This window comes from Sturnus vulgaris, chromosome W (genome assembly GCF_052056855.1).
Source record: "Sturnus vulgaris isolate bStuVul1 chromosome W, bStuVul1.hap1, whole genome shotgun sequence".
NCBI classification, from domain to species: domain Eukaryota; kingdom Metazoa; phylum Chordata; class Aves; order Passeriformes; family Sturnidae; genus Sturnus; species Sturnus vulgaris.
The window spans coordinates 23,953,641-23,975,500 of NC_142282.1; positions in this window are offsets into that span (position 1 = coordinate 23,953,641).

Here is a 21,860-nt window from a genome sequence, read left to right on the forward strand (position 1 = left end):
AGAAGAGAATTTGTTACTTATTAAAATTGTAATTGGGGATATTCCAAATGATTTATTAGGAATGGATGTCCTCGCTGGGAGGCAGTGGGAAGACGAGGAGGGGTGTCTCTGGTCTTTTGGCACACCACGTTTTAATATTAATCTGCTCCAAACTGCACCCTCCTTACCTTTCAGTAAAATTACTAATGTGAAACAATACCCACTTCCCACTGGTGCCAAAGAAGGAATCAAGCCAGTTATTCAGGACCTGAGAGATCAGGGAGTGATAATTGACACTCATTCTCCCTTTAACTCCCCAGTGTGGCCAGTCCGTAAACCTAACGGAAAGTGGAGGCTGACAGTAGATTTTCGCAGACTAAATGCAAACACAGATCCTCTCACAGCAGCTGTCCCAAATTTAGCTGAACTTATAACTTCAATTCAGGAGAAGGCTCATACAATCATGGCAACTATAGATGTCAAAGACATGTTCTTTATGATACCTATACAACCAGAGGACATGGACCGTTTTGCCTTCACCTGGGAAGGACAGCAATACACCTTCACTAGGCTTCCTCAAGGCTATAAACACTCCCCTACTCTAGCCCACCATGCTTTAGCACAGGAATTAGAAAAGATACCCAAACCTGACAATGTAGCTGTCTATCAATACATTGATGATATTCTGGTGGGAGGGGATGAAATAGAAGTAGTGGGGGATACCCAACAGAAAATAATCTCTCATCTGGAAAGCCTTGACTTACAAATTCCCCCAGAGAAAATTCAAAAACCCTCACAGGAAGTGAAGTTTTTAGGGATTTGGTGGAAAGGAGGCATGACATGTATTCCACCGGATACCCTAACTTCTCTGGATCAAATTAAAATGCCCGGATCCAGGAAAGAGCTTCAACAACCTCTGGGATTATTAGTGTTTTGGAGAAAACACATCCCTGATTTTTCAATTATTGCCAGACCCCTTTATGACTTGCTGAGGAAAAAAGTAAAATGGGATTGGACCCCTTCTCAGGAGGAAGCACTACAACTTCTGATTTTCGAAGCAACTGCACATCAAGCCCTAGGCCCTATTCATCCCACAGATCCTTTCCAGGTAGAATGGGGATTTGCTACCTCGGGGCTATCAGTGCACATATGGCAACGGGGTCCAGAAGGCCCTACAAGGCCGGTTGGTTTTTATTCTCGTGGTTTTAAAGATGCCGAAAAAAGATACACCACCTGGGAAAAGGGGCTTTTTGTTGTTAGTATAGCTCTCATAGAAGTGGAAAAAATTACACGTCAACAACCAATTGTATTAAGAGGCCCCTTCAAAGTTATCAAAGCAGTCACCAGCGGGACCCCTCCCCCTGACGGGGTGGCCCAGAGATCCTCAGTCAGGAAGTGGTATGCCCAGATAGAACATTACTGTAACATCTTCTCTGTAACAGAAGGAGCTGCAAAAAGTCTGGCTATACAAGAAACTGAGAATTTGGCTAACAGCCACGATAAACCTGCCTCAGTAATTAAAGTGGCCCCTCCTTTCTCCCCTGAACAATCAGTGAATTCCTGGTTTACTGATGCCTCTGCCAAACGAGAGGGAAAAGTGTGGAAATACAGAGCAGTAGCCCTTCATACTTCATCTGGTGAACGAATTATTACTGAGGGAGAAGGCAGTGCTCAGGTTGGTGAACTGATTGCCGTTTGGAGTGTTTTCAAGCAGGAGGCACATAATACCTCTCTTGTTTGTATTTACACTGACTCCTATGCTGTGTTTAAAGGATGTACAGAGTGGCTTCCTTTCTGGCAGCAAAATGATTGGGAAGTCAACAGAATCCCAGTATGGCACAAGGAAAAATGGCAAGAAATTCTAGATATAGCAAGTCACGGGAACTTTGCTGTGGGGTGGGTGGCTTCCCATCAGACAGATGGAAATTTAGCTGGTGAATGGAATAATGCTGCTGATGAGTTAGCAAGACTAAGTCCCCTGAAAAAGGAACAAATTACAGAAGATTGGGAACATCTGTTAGAATGGTTGCATATAAAAAGACAACACACAGGTGCCAAAGATTTATACAAAGAAGCCCTTGCTCGTGGCTGGCCTGTCACCAGGGAAATGTGTAAAACATGCATATCAGCTTGTGAGCAATGCCGCAGACGACTAGAAAGGCATCCTTTGGAAGATGACCCTTTGCACTTAAGGAAAGGTAAAGGCCTATGGGATGCATGGCAGGTAGATTATATCGGCCCCTTTAAGAAGTCTGGTGGTAAACACTTCGTGCTGGTGGGAGTGGAAATAATTTCAGGGCTAGTTCAAGCTGAAGCCTTTAATAGAGCTACAGGAGAAAATACTGTTAAGGCATTGCGAGAATGGTTTGGAACATTTCCAAAGCCGCAGGAGATTCAATCTGACAATGGGTCCCACTTTACTGCTAAAGTAGTACAGGAATGGGCAAGGGAAGAAGGAATAAAGTGGACTTTTCACACCCCCTATTATCCTCAAGCCAACGGGATTGTAGAAAGGACCAATGGTCTTATAAAGCGACTCCTAAAGCCACATGAGGGAGGTTGGGATCTTCGATTATGGCAAGCTGTAAAAGGTATAAATGACAGATGGGGGGTAAACGGGTGTCCCAAAATAACTGCTTTTTGTCTAAAAGCCCCAAGCATCATTCCTGCACTACAGGGACCTAATGATTCCAAAAATCCAGTCCATTATCCTGGGCAACCTGTTTTGGTAAACCTCCCTACTGTAGGAGAAGTACCACTAGTACTAAAAACTCCTCTAAATAAATATGCATGGGTAGCCACCAATGCTCTGGGAAAAGAGCATCGGATAAGTACCCGTTGGATTGTTCCATCATTTTGACCTCCTGCCTTTTGGTGGCAGACTCTGTTATGTTTGCTTTCACAGAAGACCACCGAGGGACATGGGGACTGGACGAACCATGATCATCTTTTTGATATTTTTCTGTATCCTACCACCACACCATGGCCAAAACTCGGCCCAGTGGCCGTGGTCTGAAGCTTCCATCAGGCATACCAGTGCTCTAGGACCCTACCCCAGAGATCGTCACCCAAGCCTTGCGACCGTAGTACTGCATGATTCTGAGGTATACCGTTCAAGTGACTGGGGTTGGGACAAAAAGGACTGGGCTAGGGTACTAACAGGAATAATTGGTGAAGAAATCAAGGTAGGATGCAGAAAAGTGGAAAAATCCCTTCAGGAGAAAGCCACCACCATTACAATCACCGGGAATTACTTAAAATCAGATATAACCAGTAGTTTGCACCCTAACATCACGGCGAGTCTCTGCCCCACAACAGCATGGACATGTAAAAAACAAGCTCCCCTAATACTGTGCTGTCGCCAAAGGAAGGTTGGTAACTATACCCTGGACCCTGACACCAACAACGTTGAAGTTACAAAGCTTTGTGCAGATGAACTTACAGACTGTTGGCATAACTTTACTTTAACCAGACCAACCTATGTAACATGCTCCTGGCAGAATAACACAACAGATGAGTCCAGCTTGAAAGGCCTGACCTATAAATTCAGAATAAATGCTATAGAAAAACCCACGCTAACCGCTGTAGTTATATACCGTGGTGTAAGTACCCCCCTAGTGTTAGATGACAAAAACAAGGTTTTCCCTCCTTTCTTGGTGACACAAGGTGATAATGTCGCAATAACTTGTAAATTAGCAACTGGATCCCTCACTGAACCAGCATACAGTTATGGCGTAGGATCTCATGGCCGGACTTTATATTGCAAGCCCCAAAATCAAGACTGTTGGCTAAACCTAACTGCTGTACAATTTTCCTATAAAATCATGTGTGGGAAAAATGATACAAAATACTGGGGAGAGCTTGATGTTAATGTTGTAACACCTACTACCCAACCACCGGTTGTGCTAAGCCCTACAATTTTTCAATTTGGACCTTATGTAATTAGAAACACTGGCCAACAACAAATATTGTTTAATCCGGCATGGTCTCTCAAACAAATCAAATTATTGATGCAAAATAATGTCTCAGAAGTCCAACCAGCTTGTTCACCCTTTCTGCAAACTTCTTTTGAGGGATGGACAACCTGGCTGCGGAAACGAAATCCTGCTAAAAAACGAATGGCAAGAGACATAACCGGTGTTGTGGGAACAGGATTGGGAATTTTGAATAGCATCGATTCGGAAGTACTAATGAATAAATTGGCTACCACAGCTGGAGATGTAACCAAATTACAACGGCCCCTACAAACAGCCTTAACAGCTTTGGGAGCCCAACAATGGTTGTTATCAAACATATTACCAAGTTGGGAAAAGGTAAATGTAAATGACCACAAATTGATAATCGATGCACTTGGTGCTACTCAAAATAACATCTCTTTGGCTCTCAGTTGTATCCAGGCCCAGTTGTGGATGCAGTCAGTTGCTGCTTTAATTATAAGAGAAGGTGAGGAAGGCACTTTTCCCACTGAAATCCGAAAAATAGTCTGGGACAGTGCCACTGATTTTGAAAAAGAATTCCAGTCCTGGTGGAACTTAGTAAATTTTACCTATGATCCCAGCACAAACACAGCCACAGCCTTTGTACTGACGATTCGTAATGCTTCAGTGCATTCAATATTCCCCATCATTGCATTAGGGTTGAACCATGATGGAGCCATTCTCTATCCTTTTGAGCATAGGGAATGGGCCCGTCAAATCGGTGGGAGGTGGCAAACTGTCAATTTGGAAACTTGCATTGTCCGGGAACAACAAGGGTTTATCTGTGAAAGTAATGCAATCAGAGCTCAAGATATCTGCTTGGACACAGAACAGAATGTTTGTAACTTTGAAATCCATCCAAATGAGATTCCTGAAACTGTATTAGTATATATAGGCAATGGATGTGCATGCTTTAGAACCGCTTGTGATAGTGTTTTTATAGAAAATTTGGTACTGAATACTAAAAATCATTCAAACTTTTGTGTCTGCAACTTTACTAGGATTTCAGGATGTGATTTTTCCTATGTAGCCCCAGTTACTTCTCACCATCTTTTGCAGTCAAATTACACACTGATCCACCATCTATTGCCCACTCCAATTGGAATGAACCTCTCTCTGGTGAAGCAATTGTTGCTCCACCAAGATCTGATCGAAATTTTGGAGAGGATCAAGAAAAACGGACAGAAAACTCTAATAGCTGTTCATCACAATGTGGAAAAAATACATCGTGTTTTAGAAAGAGTAAAGACATGCTGAACACGGGTGGTGGGATACTCTATTTGGGTGGTCACCTACTGCTACAGGTATCCTGAACAAATTGTGTCATCCCACCATTGTTCTCTTGATTTTAGTTTTAATTGGTTTTGTTTTGTCAGCAATTCTATACATCATGACTTGGAGAATAACGAAACGATTAACACAATTGGCATCTGTGACAGATATACCCAGATCGGCTACTGTTGACATCCCCAGGGTTATTGACACAAGGTTTCAAATAAAATAAAAAATGAATATTTTCTTTTTTTTTTTTTTTAATTAGAATTGTTTAATCAAAAACTTGCTTTAAAAATTGATTTATTTCTAATCAATACTGAAAAAAATTTAAATAATTGAGAATTGTTTAATCAAAAACTTGCTTTAAAAATTGATTTATTTCTAATCAAAAATTGAACAAATTGTTTGAAGTCGTTAGCAATCAACAAAATTGAACATAATTAATCTGTTTTGTTTTCCCTTTTCTCCTTTTCCTTATCCTGTCCCTTATCTTTTTCCTACTCTCCTGTCTCTGTTTTTCTGGGATATGCTACCAACGGGGACGAGTCCTGAAGACACCACAACTGAAGACTTCACTACAACTCTACAAAACGGCGCTCTTGACGACGATCGTGAGTCACGGGGTGGTGTAAGGGTCGGTCCGAAGTTCCCCTCGACTTTGCCTCCCGACCGTCGCAAGGAGACCTCGAGGACCCCCACCCAGACTGACTCCGAACAATGGTTTACTGGCCGGGCCAAGGTGGATGCTCGTGACTGTGTGCTGGTGTATTGTGTTCACTGGACCGTGCTGTCGTGGCACCAACCAGAGACTGTGTTGCATCAACTGAGGACTGCTTGTCCGTACCTGTCTCCTGCAGCACCACACAATGGTCCATAAATCTTCCCACCTTTTGGCTAGAGGCCACTCGCTTTGGAAAAGGACTATAAAAGAGTGACCCTCTGGAAAGAACCCTTTGAGATCTCTCCACTGATGAAGACCCCTGAGATCTCCCCACGGACGAGGACTCGTCTATCGGATGACCCGCGAGGACGCCTGTCTCGTCTGTTGGTAGCTATTCTCCCATCCCTTCCTTTCCTTCCCCTTTCCTTATCCTGTACCTCTCCCCTTTACCGTAACTGAATTGTTGGCATTTGATGAAATGCATTGCTGTTGTTAACTAAACTGATTTTCTGTTGTTGAATAAACTGATTTTGTCCCCTGCATTTTGCCTGTTTGCACCTTTGAGATCAAAAGAACCATCACGACCCCCACTCTGCATTAATAGCGGATCGTGACACAGGGGTACTGCAGCCAGCATTTATACAGACTGCTACCAACACCCTGACTGACAGGGTGTCAGGTTGTATTTCTGACTTTGTTGGTGGTTTTTTCTTTTATATTATTGCATGTATTTTATTTTTTCTCTTTTCTCCTATTAAATTGTATGACTGACTTGGAGTCTCGCACTGGTTTTACTTTCAAACCAACACAACCCCAATCCTCGCGACCCGGGATCCCCCAAAATTCCAATAAATCTCCCCAAAAATCAACTTGGGACCCATCAAAACTCACCTTGATCTCCCCAAATCCCCCCCTAATTCACCTGGGAACCCCCAAATCCCCAGAATTCAACCCAAAATTCACCTGGGACCCCAAAAACCTCCAAATTCGCTCCAAAATGATGGGCAACTTTACACACACAATTTTCCCACAAAAGGATCTAGAGCTGAATCATTAAAAAAACCGGTATAATCATGGACAAAGACCCTCTAACTAATTAAAGTTAGAAAGTGGTATGTTTATTCACCGACGGGCGGCACGGGAGTCACCTCCGGAAGGCGTGACGGCCCTGAACAAGGTTCTTTGCCATCTATTTATTCCCCAAGATCTTACATACAATACATATGCATAACCCCAGCACCTCCCATCCCCATCCCATATTAAAATGAGCCCATTAGTCCTTCACGCGTGCACAGCTCTTCTCTTGAATTGGGTCGGTGATCTTGAAATGGGTCAGTGGTCTCGAAGGATGAAGTCAGGAGAGTCTTCATCAGGTCTCAGTGACCCTCTGGCACGATCCAAGGCTCCGTGCTTCATGGTTAGCAGTTTACTTATTTTACGTTCTTCTGTACGTAAATTTATAATAGCAGATAATTATACCAATTAGCTCTAGCCTAAGCATCTAGTAATTATTAACCTACCATTTACCTACCTAACTTACATCTTGGTCATGGAAACTACTTCTACTCTTAGCAAAAATCTTAACTTTTTAAAACCATGATTCATTCCCCACTCCTTCTTCAAAGTTAGTAAATTCTTTTCCTAATAACAATGCTTTGGTTACTTTTCATGCTTTGACAGTTTTGGTAGGGAAAGTTTCTGGCCACCCTGAAAAGGTACCTATTAATACCAATAGGTATTGTTACCCCCCTCTCCTGGGTAGTTCTGAAAAATCAATTTGCCATTGTTGCCCAGGCCCATAGCCTTTTTCAATTTGTCCAGGCTTTGGTTTAGGAATATTCTTGGGATTAGTTTGGAGGCAAGGCTACATTGGCGAGTCACCTGAATTACTGCACCTTGCAAGTTTCTGGCCATGAGTTGATCTTTCAAATAGTTGTACAGAGCATCAATTCCCCAATGTGTTTTCTCATGGTCCTTTTTCACTAATAACCATAACATGTAAGAGGGGATCACAAGCCTACCTTTTCCTCTGTCTGTAATAGCCCACCCCTCTTGGTTATAAATGCTGTTTTCTTCTCTAATGAGCTTTTTGTCCCTTTTATTGTATCTTGGCTTACCCTTCCATAGAAATTTGCCCATCTAGAATTAAAGCTGCCTCAATTGTTTTAATAATTACCTTACCTTTAGCTGTTTCTTTTGCCTTTCTGTCCACCAGCTCATTTCCTTTTTCCAATTCAGAGCTCACTTTTTGTTGTATACATGTTGATTTCTTTTCTTTTAGCTAGCTCTAAGGCCTGGGTTAAAGTGATTATTTCAGCCTTCTGTGCAGAGGTGTTTGTTGGCAATGGTCCAGACTCTATCACCTCTCTATTGTGGTAACCGCATATCCAGCATATCTTTTTCCACTGATGATGTAGATGCTCCCATCAGTGAACCAAGTTGCAGCGTCCTCGAGAGGGGTGTCCTTCAGATCCAGGCGACTGGAGTAAGTGGCTTCAATGGTCTCCAGGCAGTCATGGATCACTGGTTCTCCCATACTCCCGCTGAGGAAAGAAGCTGGATTGACAGTGTTAGTTACCACAATTTCAGCATCATCTTTTTCTACTAGTATGGCCTGGTACTTTAGAAATCTTTGTGGGGAAAGCCAATGTCTTCCTTTCACCTCCAGGACTGCAGCTTCTGGCCTAGGGTGAATTTGTGTGCCTCTTACTGCTGCAACAGCTCTGAGGCACCCTGGCCACCCCTTGGCTGCCGTGTCCAGCTGTTTGGAGAGGTAGGTGACTGCCCTCCAGTACGGGCCCAGGTCTTGTGCTGGTATTCCCAGAGCAATCCCCTGCTTTTTGTGAGAAAACAGAAAGAATGGTTTACTCACATCTGGAAGTCCCAGGGCTGGAGCTGACATGAGAGCCTTCTTTAGTTGGTCAAAGGCTCATGTTGCTTCTTTCATCCGTTGGAGATCTCTGCTTCCTTCCGTAATCAAGGTATATAGGGGTTTGACTAACAGCCCATAATTGTAAATCCACAGTCTGCACCACCCTGTCATGCCCAAGAAGGTTCTCAGTTCTTTCACTGTTTGGGGTTTTGGGGTCTGGCATATTGTTTCCTTGCAATCCCGTCCCAAGGTTCTTTGTCCAGCACTAATCTCATAGCCCGGATAGACAACTGTTTGTCTCACCATCTGGGCTTTCTTCTGGGATACTCGATACCCCTGTAGACCCCAAAAAAATTAGGAGGCTTACCGTCCACTCCATACATGCTTCTTGAGTTTTACTAGCTATCAGGAGGTCCTCCACATACTGTAACAGCTGTCCTTCTCTTGATGGAGCTTCCCAGGATTCTAGATCTTTTGCCAGCTCTTCTCCAAATATGGTAGGGGAATTCTTGAACCCCTGGGGTAGTACACACCATGTGAGCTGAGTTTTACCTCCAGTTTTGGGATTTTCCCATTCAAATGCAAACATTTTCTGGCTGGTTTCATGGAGAGGAAGGCAAAAGAAAGCATCCTTTAAATCTAAAACAGTAAACCAGGTTAGTTTGGATGTTAAACGAGTTAACAAAGTGTAGGGGTTGGCTACCACTGGTGACAGCTCGCAAATCTTGTACTAACCTGTATGATCCATCGGGCTTTTTTACGGACAAAATAGGAGTATTAAAATCAGATTGACATTTTTTCAGTAGTCCTATTTGCAAAAAGTTCTTAATTACTGGACTAATCCCTTCCCTACTTTCCTTTTTTAAGGGGTATTGCCTAATTTTAACTGGTTGTTTTCCTTCTTTAAGCCGGATTTGTACTGGTAGAGCATTCTTTGCTCTCGCTGGTATATTGGAGGCCCACACCCCAGGGAGCAGCTGATCTATTATTTTCTTAATAATTTCTTCTTTGTTTTCAGCCACAATATCTTTGGTTATTAGCATTACATTTAACAGTTCCACGTATTGCTGATCATTTACCTCCAAACTAATTTCCCCATTTTTGAATATTATTTTTGTTTTTAATAGTTCCAATAGATTCTTACCCAAAAGTGCTAATGGAGCATTGGGCATATATAAAAACCTGTGAATTCCCCATTGTTTCCCAAACTTATATTTCAATGGGCTACAAAAATAAGCCCTTTCAGATTGGCCAGTTGCCCCCTTTACCATGACATAATCATCTGTTATTGGTATTAAGGCTTTATTTAACATCCAATATGTTGCTCCCGTGTTTATCAAAATTTTGTTTTTCTTTGTTCCCTACTTTTATTATAACCAGAGGGTCTCCTAGGGTAAGATCCTCTGCTCCATTCCTCTTTTCAATCTCCTCTTCTTTGATCATCACCTTTTCTTCCTTCTGGATACTGGAGTTGAAATAGAAATTGCTTTAACTAGAGTGGGGGATGGAACATAGGCTGGAGTCTGGATAGAAGAAGAAATCTCAGGAGGTGGAATGGGACTGGACTGGGGGATGGGACATAGAAATTTCAGGAGGTGGAATGAGGGAATAGGAGCTGAAGTAACGCGAGCTGGCTTTTTTTCAGAAGTAGAAGGTAAAGCGGGAGTTGAGGTTAATAACCGTCTCAAATTTGCTTCCCCTCTCACCCCGCTTTGCCTTTTAGCGGGCAGTTCAAACAAATTCTCCAATTCTTATTCCAGAGGGTTAGCTGGATACACCTTATCAGGGTGTGTGCAGCGTTGGTTTATGGAGCATGTACTACAACATTATTTTAACTTAGCCTCGTTGTCTTTTTCTAAGACCAATACCAAGGGGTCAGAGGGGGCTCTGAGTCCACAATCTTTCTGCCACTCAAGGTGATTCAGGAGAAAAAAAACCCAAAAAACCAAAACAGTCAGAGTAAGTCACCTCCTCCCATTTCTGTGTCTGAAAAATAACATAAGCTGTAACAAAGTTTCATAATGTAAATATCCAACTGAGGGCCACCTGGCTCCCCCCTCAAGTTTATAAAGTGGCCACCATTGTGTACAAAACTTTACAAGGGTCTTTTGGTTCTCTGAGTCTCCATACCCCACTAGCTCCTTCCAATGTGCCAAAACGCACCCCAAAGGACAAGTTTTAGGGATCTCTTTACTCTGGTTAGTTCCCGTCATCCCTCCTTAACAAAACTGGTACTCTGCTTTAATTCTTATTATCTTGTCCATTGCTTCTTGTCCTGCTTTTCACTCAGCAAGTGAAAAGTCAGTCCTTTCCTAGACTTTTTCTTACAGCCCACAGCTCAGGTACTAAATGTAACTTTCCACTTATCAGCTCGATCAAGGAGCTGTTGTTTACATTTACTGTGCTGGTTAGCAGAAGAACGATAGTAATAGCATCCAGGCACAAGGCCAACCTCTAGATGCACCAAAAACTGCAGGAAAATTCTTACAAATACAAGCTATTTCATTCACTCTTTCTTAACTTTCTAAATTTTCCACAGCTTGTTGCTCCCAATCCAAAGCCACAAGTCCTCCAGCAGATGTCCGATGTAAACTTTTAAAATATGTTTTCTTATTTCTCCTATCTGTCCACTAGTTTACTGAAATCACAAACTCCTATGGGTCAAGCCCAAACCACTGAGGTAAAGGAATTCTTTCTATTCATCTGGTTAGATTGGATCCTTAAACTGACACTGCTCTTATTCTGATTTCAACAATCTACAAACACAGCCTCCGTACTTAAAATCATAACTAAACTCTTGTCAAGGACTTTTTCCTTCCCAAACTGGTCCTGTCTTTTGTCTTCCATTTACTTCACTAGTATTCATGTCTCATTTCCTAATAAACTCTTTCACTCAGGCTGTGCTTCCCTTATAACTTTTTGCACAAGTCAAAAGGCACTATTGCCTCAGAAATAGAGTTATAGTGAATAGTGTCTTTGGTAACCAGAGCACACACACCACAGTCACAGCAGGGAGGGAGTTTTTAAGGATTTCATGCACCCCACTTGCTTCGTTTTTCCCCGGCCGTTTCAGTCGCCCGAGAACGGAACCACGGGTCCAAACTCCCACTCACTTCGTGTTAATAGCACGTCTCAACAAGCTCTCTCTCAACCACTCTCACAATCAGGACGCACTCACACAGTTCAACAACCATACACCAGGATTTTTCCTTTACAAGTGCTAGCCACACAATGCTAGCAAACAAAGCCCTCTACAGCACAACAAATGGCAAAATCTACTTCCAGCAACTACAGACCGAGCCCTTTTGGCTCGGTATAACAAGATTCTCTGATGGCAACCAAGTACAACCAAATACCAAACAAGTCTTGCAAGCACACAGAGGCACAAGTTGTGTGTGGGACATCTCCCACGACTTACCAACGGCCTTACCTGACCACGCGTACGCCTTACAGGTCACAAATTAAATTGTTTCAATTTTTAAACATACCCTTTTGTCTGGAGTTTTGGAAGTCAGGAGACCTTGTCTGCTACTGGATGAACAGTTAGGGCGGCAGAGCCCTCTCTTCCAGGAATATCCCGGGGGCGCCCCGAGGGGTCCACTACCCGGGCTGGTCTCACACCTGAGCAGAGCCTCCTCCTGGCCTGGCTCGCCAAATGAATCATTAAAAAAACCCGGTATAAACACGGGCAAAGACCCTCTAACTAATTAAAGTTAGAAAGTGGTATGTTTATTCACCGGCGAGCGGCACGGGAGTCACCTCTGAAAGGCGTGACGGCCCTGAACAAGGTTCTTTTCCATCTATTTATTCCCCAAGATCTTACATACAATACATATGCATAACCCCAGCACCTCCCAACCCCATCCCATATTAAAATGAGCCCATTAGTCCTTCACGCGTGCACAGCTCTTCTCTTGAATTGGGTCGGTGGTCTGGAAATGGGTCAGTGGTCTCGAAGGATGAAGTCAGGAGAGTCTTCATCAGGTCTCAGTTACCCTCTGGCACGATCCAAGGCTCCGTGCTTCATGGTGAGCAGTTTACTTATTTTACGTTCTTCTGTACGTAAATTTATAATAGCAGATAATTATACCAATTAGCTCTAGCCTAAGCATCTAATAAATATTAACCCACCATTTACCTACCTAACTTACATCTTGGTCATGGAAACTACTTCTACTCTTAGCAAAAATCTTAACTTTTTAAAACCCTGATTCAGAGCCCTGGGTGCTTCATATACAAATGAAACGGAAAAAAACTTTCTATTCATTCTCAGCAAAAAGACTTCCTATTCCTCCTTCTTTTGGACAAAACTGCCTTCACTTTCAAACTTATTCTCTTGCTCACTTGCCTGCATAATGCTTAGTCCCTGTTCTGCATGCTCATTTTCTTCACTTTTACAAGGAATCCTCTCCTCATCTTCTTCTTCCTCTGCTTCTTCCATTTCCCGTGCCTAGATCACCTGTTTCTTTGTTAGATTTGTTTCTCCAGCTGATTTTTGACAACTGTCCCTATCTTGTGGCACCGCTCGCTCGAGAGAGGTGATTGTCCTGCTCTGCTCTGGGCTGGGACTGCGCTCTCTTCAAGCCCTGGGGGCAATTTTGGATGCCACAACGTCAGAAAGACCTCAGGCTATTGGAGAAATGTCCAAAGGAGGGACACAGAAACCGGGAAGGGACTGGAGGGGAAGCCATACAAAGAGTGGCTGAGGGCATTTGGTTCAGCTGCAGAGAGGACACTGAGCTCACACCTCACTTGGGACCTCTCAGCTCCTCTCAAGGGCAGCACAGGGACAGCTTTGCTCTCTGCTCTCTGCGACCAGGGACAGGAGCCAAGGGAATGCCAGGAGCTGTGTCAGGGGACGATTAGGCTGGCTATCAGGGAAAGGTTTTTTTTCTCAGAGGCTGGTCAGGCACTGAATAGGTTCTCCAGGCAATGGGCACAGCCCCAAGGCTGCCAGAGATCCAGGAGCGTTTGGCCAATGCTCTCAGGGATACAGAGGGTGGGACTGTTGGAGTGTCTGTGCAGGGCCAGGAGTTGGACTTTGACGATCCCCAGGGGTCCCTTCCGACTCAGGAAACTCTTACCATTTCCCCCTCTTCTCTCTTTGCACAATGCTCTCAGCTTACTGTTCCACCCTATGTTCCACTTCTGAAACCTCCGCTACTTCTTTCCAGTTCAAGCACAGTTCTACTGGTTACAATCCAAAGATATACAGATTGAAAAACAACCAAAAAGAAACACCTGTTTGGAATGTCGTGGTCTTATTTGGATCTCGAACTATGAAGTCGATTGTGCCTTGCAAGTTTTAAAAGCAAAACAACAACAAAAAACACCCACCACACCGTTTTAACATAGGGATTTGCTTTCTTCTAAGAAATCCATATCCCTTCTCAAAATGGATCTCTTTCAGTAAGAGATCATCTTGAATAGATCACTTACTATCTAAAGAACCTGGAACACTCCAATCCGTAATGATAAGCCTGTTACCTTGTCGTTTTCTGTTCCAAAGGCAAATGAATTTGCTCAAGTGCCGTTTGTAACAAGGACAGAGTTCAAAGTGTGTCTCTGAGAAATGTTTTGGTTTCCCTCTCCTATCTCTATCAAAAGCACTTTCTTCAATGGCTGAAACAATACTTGATATAGTCTGAATTTTAAAGGTCATGAAAATTTTCTCAAAAGTGAAAAATTAATGTAGCAGTCAGGTTTTAAGCCAACGGGAATTTTTGTTATACCTGTTTGAAGCTTTCCTTCACACTAAAACCCTGGCTGATGGATACCTAGAAGAAATCAATTCCCACAAAATGCTTCTGGGTAAGCCATTACGTCATCCATTACAATTTGCTTCAGTGTCCCGTTCCTGTCCAATTGAAGGTCCCTGTTTAAGAGACTCAAGTACGGAGAGAAATAAAATTAAATTTGACTACAGTGCTTTTAAATCTAAATCGAACATCCTGATCAATCTCGTAAAACCTTTAGGCTAAATGTTGCCATTGATTTGTTTCTACTGAACACAATCACGTCCTGGCTTGTTACAGATTAGTTCATTACAAAGAAAGAAATGCACAGAAGTTAAAATATTTCCAAAGAAGCATTTGACATCCTTCCTTTTGGATGGGGAACCATTCCAACACTGCTTACATAAGAGGTCAAATTACTGTCTTCCATGTTAGTTCTGCACTGTGCTCAGCGGAGCCTTTCTGGTTTATTGGCCTTTGACTTGGACATAAAGCTGAGTCTTGATTCAAGAAAAATCAATATTCACACTTGTTTTCATTTACACGGACATTGGCTTGGTCTCCTAAACAAAGAGAATGATGGGGAATTTATGTAGGTGTTCAGATAGGTAACATTCTCTTTCTGCAACCTGGCATTGTATTTTCACTTGGTCTGTTACCTCGGGCTTTGTTTTAACGGCTCAAATTATTAGGAAGAGTATCAAACCTCCAGCTCTAGCCACAGTCCCACTGCGAAGTCTGTGAAGGTATGTGCATCTGCCCCTCAGGTCCATACTGCTCTTCTAATGTGCCTCTGATCGAGCAGATAGGAAAGACTGTTGCATTTCCTAGATGGATTGTAAATGGTACGTTCCGAGACCCCTGCTATGCCCTGTAGCTTGGTCCCTCTCCCCTCCTGGCCATACAGGGCTGGCTGGGATCCAATTTCTCCCTGCCCCCCTTTTCAGACCCTAGAAAAGATCTGTGCCCCCTGACCTCTGCCTCTTTTTTCTTGCTCCCTCTTTTCCTCGCTACCCACGAGAAATAAACCCTGTAACTTCATCAAGGAAAAGAGCCTCTTTTGTTATCTTATTTACATCCATGAGGCAAGGGCCCCGGGAGCCATCACCCTAACTCCTCAGCTAGAACAGAGGAAGGGTGAAGAACCCCATTTTAGGGCTGAGAAAAAGCCTCAGTTGGCACCCAGCGTGAATGGTCTCTACAGACCACATCACGTTTGGCTGTGACTGCTCTTTTCGGGATTCCGGAAGCCTTGGAGCTGATAAACTAGCTTAAATTTTTTTTTTAGCTGCATTTGGTGCGCTTCGAAGCCTTTTAAGCACGAACCGGGAGCCTGTCAGAAGCCCAGGCAGGTCGGTTCTGGTCGTAAACCCACTACAGTTACTCAGACGCCTCTGCCTGCAAGAAAATAAAAGGTGAGTGGAAGCCTCCTTTTGCGGAGGGTGGGTTCCTGGAGCTCAGCTGGGGGGTCTCACCGCCGGCATTTTGCTGGCGCGGCGCAGCTCTAGAGGAGAGAGACGGCGCGGGTGTGTGTTCGGCGTGCGAGCGGGTCGGTGTGCCCGCGGCCACGTGGTGTGGCGCACGGACTGGGGGGGAACCTGGACGCAGTCACCCAGGCGCAGCAGAACAGGCAGCTTTGATCAGTTTCACAGCGGTGGCACGGAGGTTTTTTTTGCGGTTTTTTGCTGTTTCTGCGGATTTTTGCGGCGGGGTCGGTCCCTACAGTGGCGAGGCCGCCACGTGGGTTTTACCGACAGAAACGGCGAAATTAACATCGGATCCGCATCCAGTAAAGCCTGAAAACCGTAGTGTACCTGGCACGTTTTAACAACTAACTCTCTTCCTGTGTTTTTAACTGTAGTGGGGTAGATATAGTGGCAAATTGATAAATATCATGGGCTTACAGCAATCTGCCTTACAAAAGAGTATAAGAAACCAACTAAGGGAAATATTAAGTTCAGGAAATGTTTTAATATCTAAGAAAAAATTAGCCCGTTTTGCCAGCTGGCTGTCTGTTGAAAAATCTGACCTTGAATTGCAAAATATAAATTCGATTTCATTTTGGGATGAAATTGGGGATTTATTAATTTTAAAAGTGGAAAATGGAGATAAAACAGCTTCTGTATTCCTCCCGATTTTCTTACAAATTCGGAAACTTTTAATTCAAACAGAAAACAACAGACAGCAGCAGCAAAACCGTTCAGACTCACCTTCCCTTTCTTGAAAACCCTATAACCCGGACCTGGAGGGGACCCACGGGTCTCCCTGGGGGGTGTAGGGCGCCCAGCACGACTGTGGCTGCTCTGAGTCCCTGGGTCCTCCCTGGTATCCTGGTTCTGATAATTTTTGGAAAATTGTCAGCCCTTCTTCCTTGTTCACTTCCCACCTGGGCCATGGCCACGTGGCTACACCTGAAGGTGTCGGGGTCCCAGATAGCTCTGGCCATGCTATACAGCCGCTAGGGGGGGTCCCATATGGTGGCAGCCACGAGTTTCCTCCTTCATCCCGCAACCCCTTTCACCCTCTTGTCCCTGCCCCTAAGCCTGTCCCCTCCCATAACCCATCCCTGCCCTCGGCTCCACTGCCCTTTCCCCCCTCCAAGAACTCGCCCTGCACGGCACCCAGCGACCCCGCCCACAGGTGTTGCTACCCTGAATCCCACCACCCCTCCCCCGCTCCGGTTACACATTCCTTCCCTCCAAGCTGCTGTGGGGTGGGGGAGGGCAGTGGAGCCCCTGCTGAGTTCAGTGCCGGTGGGGGTGGGGGTGGGGAGGGATCAGCTCACAGCCCCTGCGGGACGGATGGTGTCTCCGTGGTGGGCGGGGGTGGGCAGCCTCCAGGGCCGGGTGGGGCGGGATGCCCAGCCCTGAAAGTCAACACCAGGAAAGAGTATATACCATCAGTTGCTCCTGTAGTTTATCTTGGTAAGAGGAACGGTAGAAGAAATTATCAAACTTTGTCCTATCAAGATAAAAAAGGAAATTTGTAAAGTACAGAGAGAATTTGGTAGAAATAGTGAAATCTTTAAAGGCATGATGAGAGCCACCTTTAACTCAAACGAACTGGTTCCATATGATATCAAAGAGCTTTTCTGATGTCTGTTAACTCCTTCAGAATATGATCTATGGGAAAGCCTGTGGAAAAGATCTTTGAAAGTGCTTTTACTAGAGCTTTTAAAAAGCTCAGATGATGCAAAAGATGCTGATAATAATGACATAACATATGAACACCTATGAGGGGAAAAGGATTGGCATTGCCCCGAAGGCCAAACCAGAGTACTATCCAAGTCTGTCCTGGATAAAATATGTAATGTTGCAGAAAAGGCTTTTAATCAATTACCAACAGGAGATACTAAAGGCAGTTATGTCAACATTAAACAGTTTGCTTCTGAGAATTTCTTACAGTTTGTGGACCGCCTTCGTACGCAAGTAGAAAGTCAGGTGTCTGACCCAGTGGTACAAGCTGAATTAATTAAAGAAAAGGCTCAGAGGAATGTTAATGAAACCTGCCGTAGGGTTATTCTTGGCCTTCCCCTCGAGCCAGCACCTAGCTTAGCACAGATGATAGAAGCGAAGGACTCTCTCTCGCTTGGCTCGTGGTGTGGGAGGACAGCCCGGGGCTCCGGTCTTGCATCTCCCCTGCCATCCCAGCACAGTAAAAGCAGGTTCGTCACGGTGAATTATTTCCTGCTTCATTTCCTAGTTTTGGTGGGGGTTTTCGTGGTTTCCCTCCCCCTTTCTGCTGGGTTTCTTTCTGTGTTTCACGAACTGGAGCGATAAAGATTTTTGCTTTCTGCTTCTCTTCATCCCTCCTTACAACTTATTTGAAAAGCATAACATAATATAACATAATGCAATGTAACATAATACAACATAATATAACATAACAAGGTGATTTTAAACAGAATTATTCTATCATATAATTTCTTTATAAAGTGTCCATGCTTCACTTCAGAGGTTAGTATGCTGGTTTATGCAAACCCCAATGCTTTTGAGATTAACATGAACCTTTTATCAATTGTCACATCTGCTTCGGGGTGTGTGGGCATCCATGAGCCTGCAGCAGCTGCCGAGGACACTGTGGATTGTGGATGAGGCTGGGCTGGCCCAGCGCCTCCCGTTGGTCTGACAGTGGCAGGAGTGGCGTCCAAGAGGCATCACCTGAGGGCCCCATGGGGGGCGGGGAGAGAGCCAGGAGTGACCCTGAGCGACACCGGAAGCGATATCCGTAGGGCCCGGAAGGCCTGCGGTGGCATCGAGTTTCACGGGTAGGAGGCTGCTAAGCTCCTTTGAAAGCTGGAGCTCTTCTGCTCTAGGACAGACTGGGAGAGTTGAGGGTGTCCAATCTGGAGAACAGAAGGCTCCAGGGAGACCTTCGAGCCCCTTGCAGTGCCTGCTGGGGCTCCAAGATAGCTGGGGAGGGACTTTGGAAAAGGGTCTGGATTCGCAGGACAAGGGAGAATAGCTTCAAACTGCCAGAGGGCGGGGGTAGATGGGATATTGGAAAGGAATTCTTCCTTGTGTGGGTGCTGAGGCCGGGCACATGTTGCTCAAAGAGGCTGTGTGGGAGCCCCATGGCAGGAAGTGTCCAGGGCCAGGCTGGAGTGGACATGGAGCAACCTGGACTAGTGGAAAAGTGTCCCTGCCCATGTCTGGATGTGGGAAGTCGAGAATCTATCATCTCTAAGCTCGCTTCCAGTCCAAACCATTCTGGGATTCTAGGATTCATGGAAGGCCCTTTTCCAAGTGAAGTGTTGTATCTCTTGGCTCCCAGCTTGTAGTTGCCAGTTCTTCTGGAAGCAGGCCTCGCCAAGCAGCTGTGATGAGCCATGGGTTCTGAATAGGACAGGTGTGATATATTTGCAGAGAGGAAGGCTGCAGACAGATCTTCAAGGCCCAGGTAAAACAAGCAAAGGATTGAATAAAAGCCAAAGGTTGGTTGTGTTAGTCAGTTTGCTGGCTGTTGAAATGGCCCCAGGTCATTTTCAACATTTCTAATTTGGATTTGTTTGAGTAAAAAATGAATGTGTTACCTCCAGCGTAGGCTCTCCAATGCATCTCCATGTGCTCCCATTTCTTTGTTGTATATCAGGTTCTATTAACTGAAGACAGAATCATAACACAGTAGCAAAACATATAGAGGTGTAATTATCCAGCTTCAGGAGTTTTCAACTCTGCCGTTGACTTTTCTGGTAACTGTAAGCAAGGCAACACGATCCAGTTACTCCACCTTTCCTCTCTGAGGAAAAGATGATCTTTTTTTTTTTTCTCATTTTGAAAATAGCCTCGATTGAAGAGAGTTATGCATGTGGCATGTAGGATTCATTATTTTACCTTTCTTTTCTGCTGTCTTTTGCGTACTTGTTTTTTAAATTTTTTTTGTCGCTGTTCTCCATCCAGTAGGTTTGAAAGAATTCTAATTGTTGAGATGATGGTTCTTTGAAGGCTCACTTAGCCCACCTTTTGGGTGAAGGAAAGAAGAATACAAGGTCCTCTAAGAAGAGTAAAAAGCATACTTTAAAGAGACATTCAGAGATGACTGCTGATGCCATGCAATTACCGTGTAATCAGAAGAAATGTGTTGGAAAAACACGCATCAGTGACTTCACAAGAAAGCCACACTCAAGGCAGGTAAAGAACAGAAGCATAAAACCCCAAAGGAATGAAATGGACAGATTTTCATTGGGAATGAGCAACTGCTGAATTCTTGGTTCTAGAACTAGGGGCTTGTCATAAATAGACTGTCTCCTTGCCAAACGTAAATTTGGTGTAATGAACTGCTCACTGCCCGTTGAAGTGCAGGGCTAGTAGACTAATATTTGCCATGGCAGGCATATTGTATGGCTTTCCTGTTAAAAAGAAATTGGTTTTGCTCATAGCAACCTAGATATGTACCCAGTCTGACACCTATTTTTTAGGCTATATTTCCAAGTAAATAGCTTCCATGATGATGCAGTAAGTTTATGTCATGAACAGGAATGAAGTGATTGCATGCATCCTTTTTTACCCTAAGCCAGCTGCTGAATAATGAGACAGAGACTCTCACTGATGCCAAGGAGTGCCCAAGCTTTTGGGAAAAGCACTGGGCAGATAAAGCCTATTTCCACATTTCTTGCTAGCATCTACTTCAAAGTTCATAGGTTTGTTCATCATTTAGAGCTGTTCTAGATGTCTTTGTAGTTTACATGTACTAAATGTAGCAGGTATTGCTTTCATGCCGTCCTAATAGATTTGAAGTTGGGATCTACTCAGGCTTCAATGCCTCAGAAGAAGCAACATTGATTCTTTGAATTCTATTCTTGAACGTGAGAATGATACTTATGTAGTTAATGAATTAATTAAATCGAATTCACTGGAATGGAAAAATTGTCCTGTTCATGTACGTTTTAACTTGGGAAATTGATATTTGAGTTCTACTTTTCATTGTTGTTGCTTTTCTGTATTCTTTGATTGCACAGATAGCAGATGTACTGACCAAGTATTCTGTGAAACTGGAGGAAATGCCCTTGCTCTTGGCAGCTGATATTCACAAGTGCATTAACGGTAAGGCCATTGTAAATGTTTTACCTGGGGCAAGATAGCAGTCTGAATATTCCTAGAATGTCTTTCTTTCCCCAAATGAAATTCATGTTTTCTGCCTATCAATCACTGAAATATAGAAGAAATTTCTACTTGGCAGGGTATTGGTTATCATTTGTGTTCTTTTCTCCCCTCATTTCCTGTAGAAGAGACAATTTTTTGTTTGTTTTTGCATGTCGTATGCTGCTTCTACTTCTGGTTTTATTTTTTAATACACAGAATGTAAAGAGAGCACTGCTGGATAATGAGAGGGCAACTGCCAAGCTACTCCTGAATCGAATGAAATCAGAGCTTGTGAAAGAAAAATGGCATCAACTGAAATGGCAAGGGAGAGTCAAGGCCTGGAAGCTCATGCAAAAGAAGTGTGGAGTTCAGAGTTTCAGGTCAGAAATGTGGCAGTCTTCTTTTAGACAATGAGCAACACAAAGTGGCGAGTGTTCACTTTTGGTTTCTATCAAAGTAATACTTGATCATTATTTCTTTCTGCGTGATATCACATACGATATCACATATATCATGTGATTCCATTCTACATATCTACTTTCCATCCTGCAGAGAATTTATGGCAAGTGGAGAAATACAGAATCCCCCAACTGTGAATATGGAAATGGAAAAGTTGGTAAAGGAGCAGATGGTACTCAGTGAACAGAGACTGAAGGTTTTGCAATATATCGGGTATGGCAAAAGAGGGTATAGCATAAAGGAAAACAATTGTTGCTGGAGTTAATGAAGGACTTGGCTACAAAATGCACTTTGCTTCCTGTCAATGTGTGATTGCTAAAT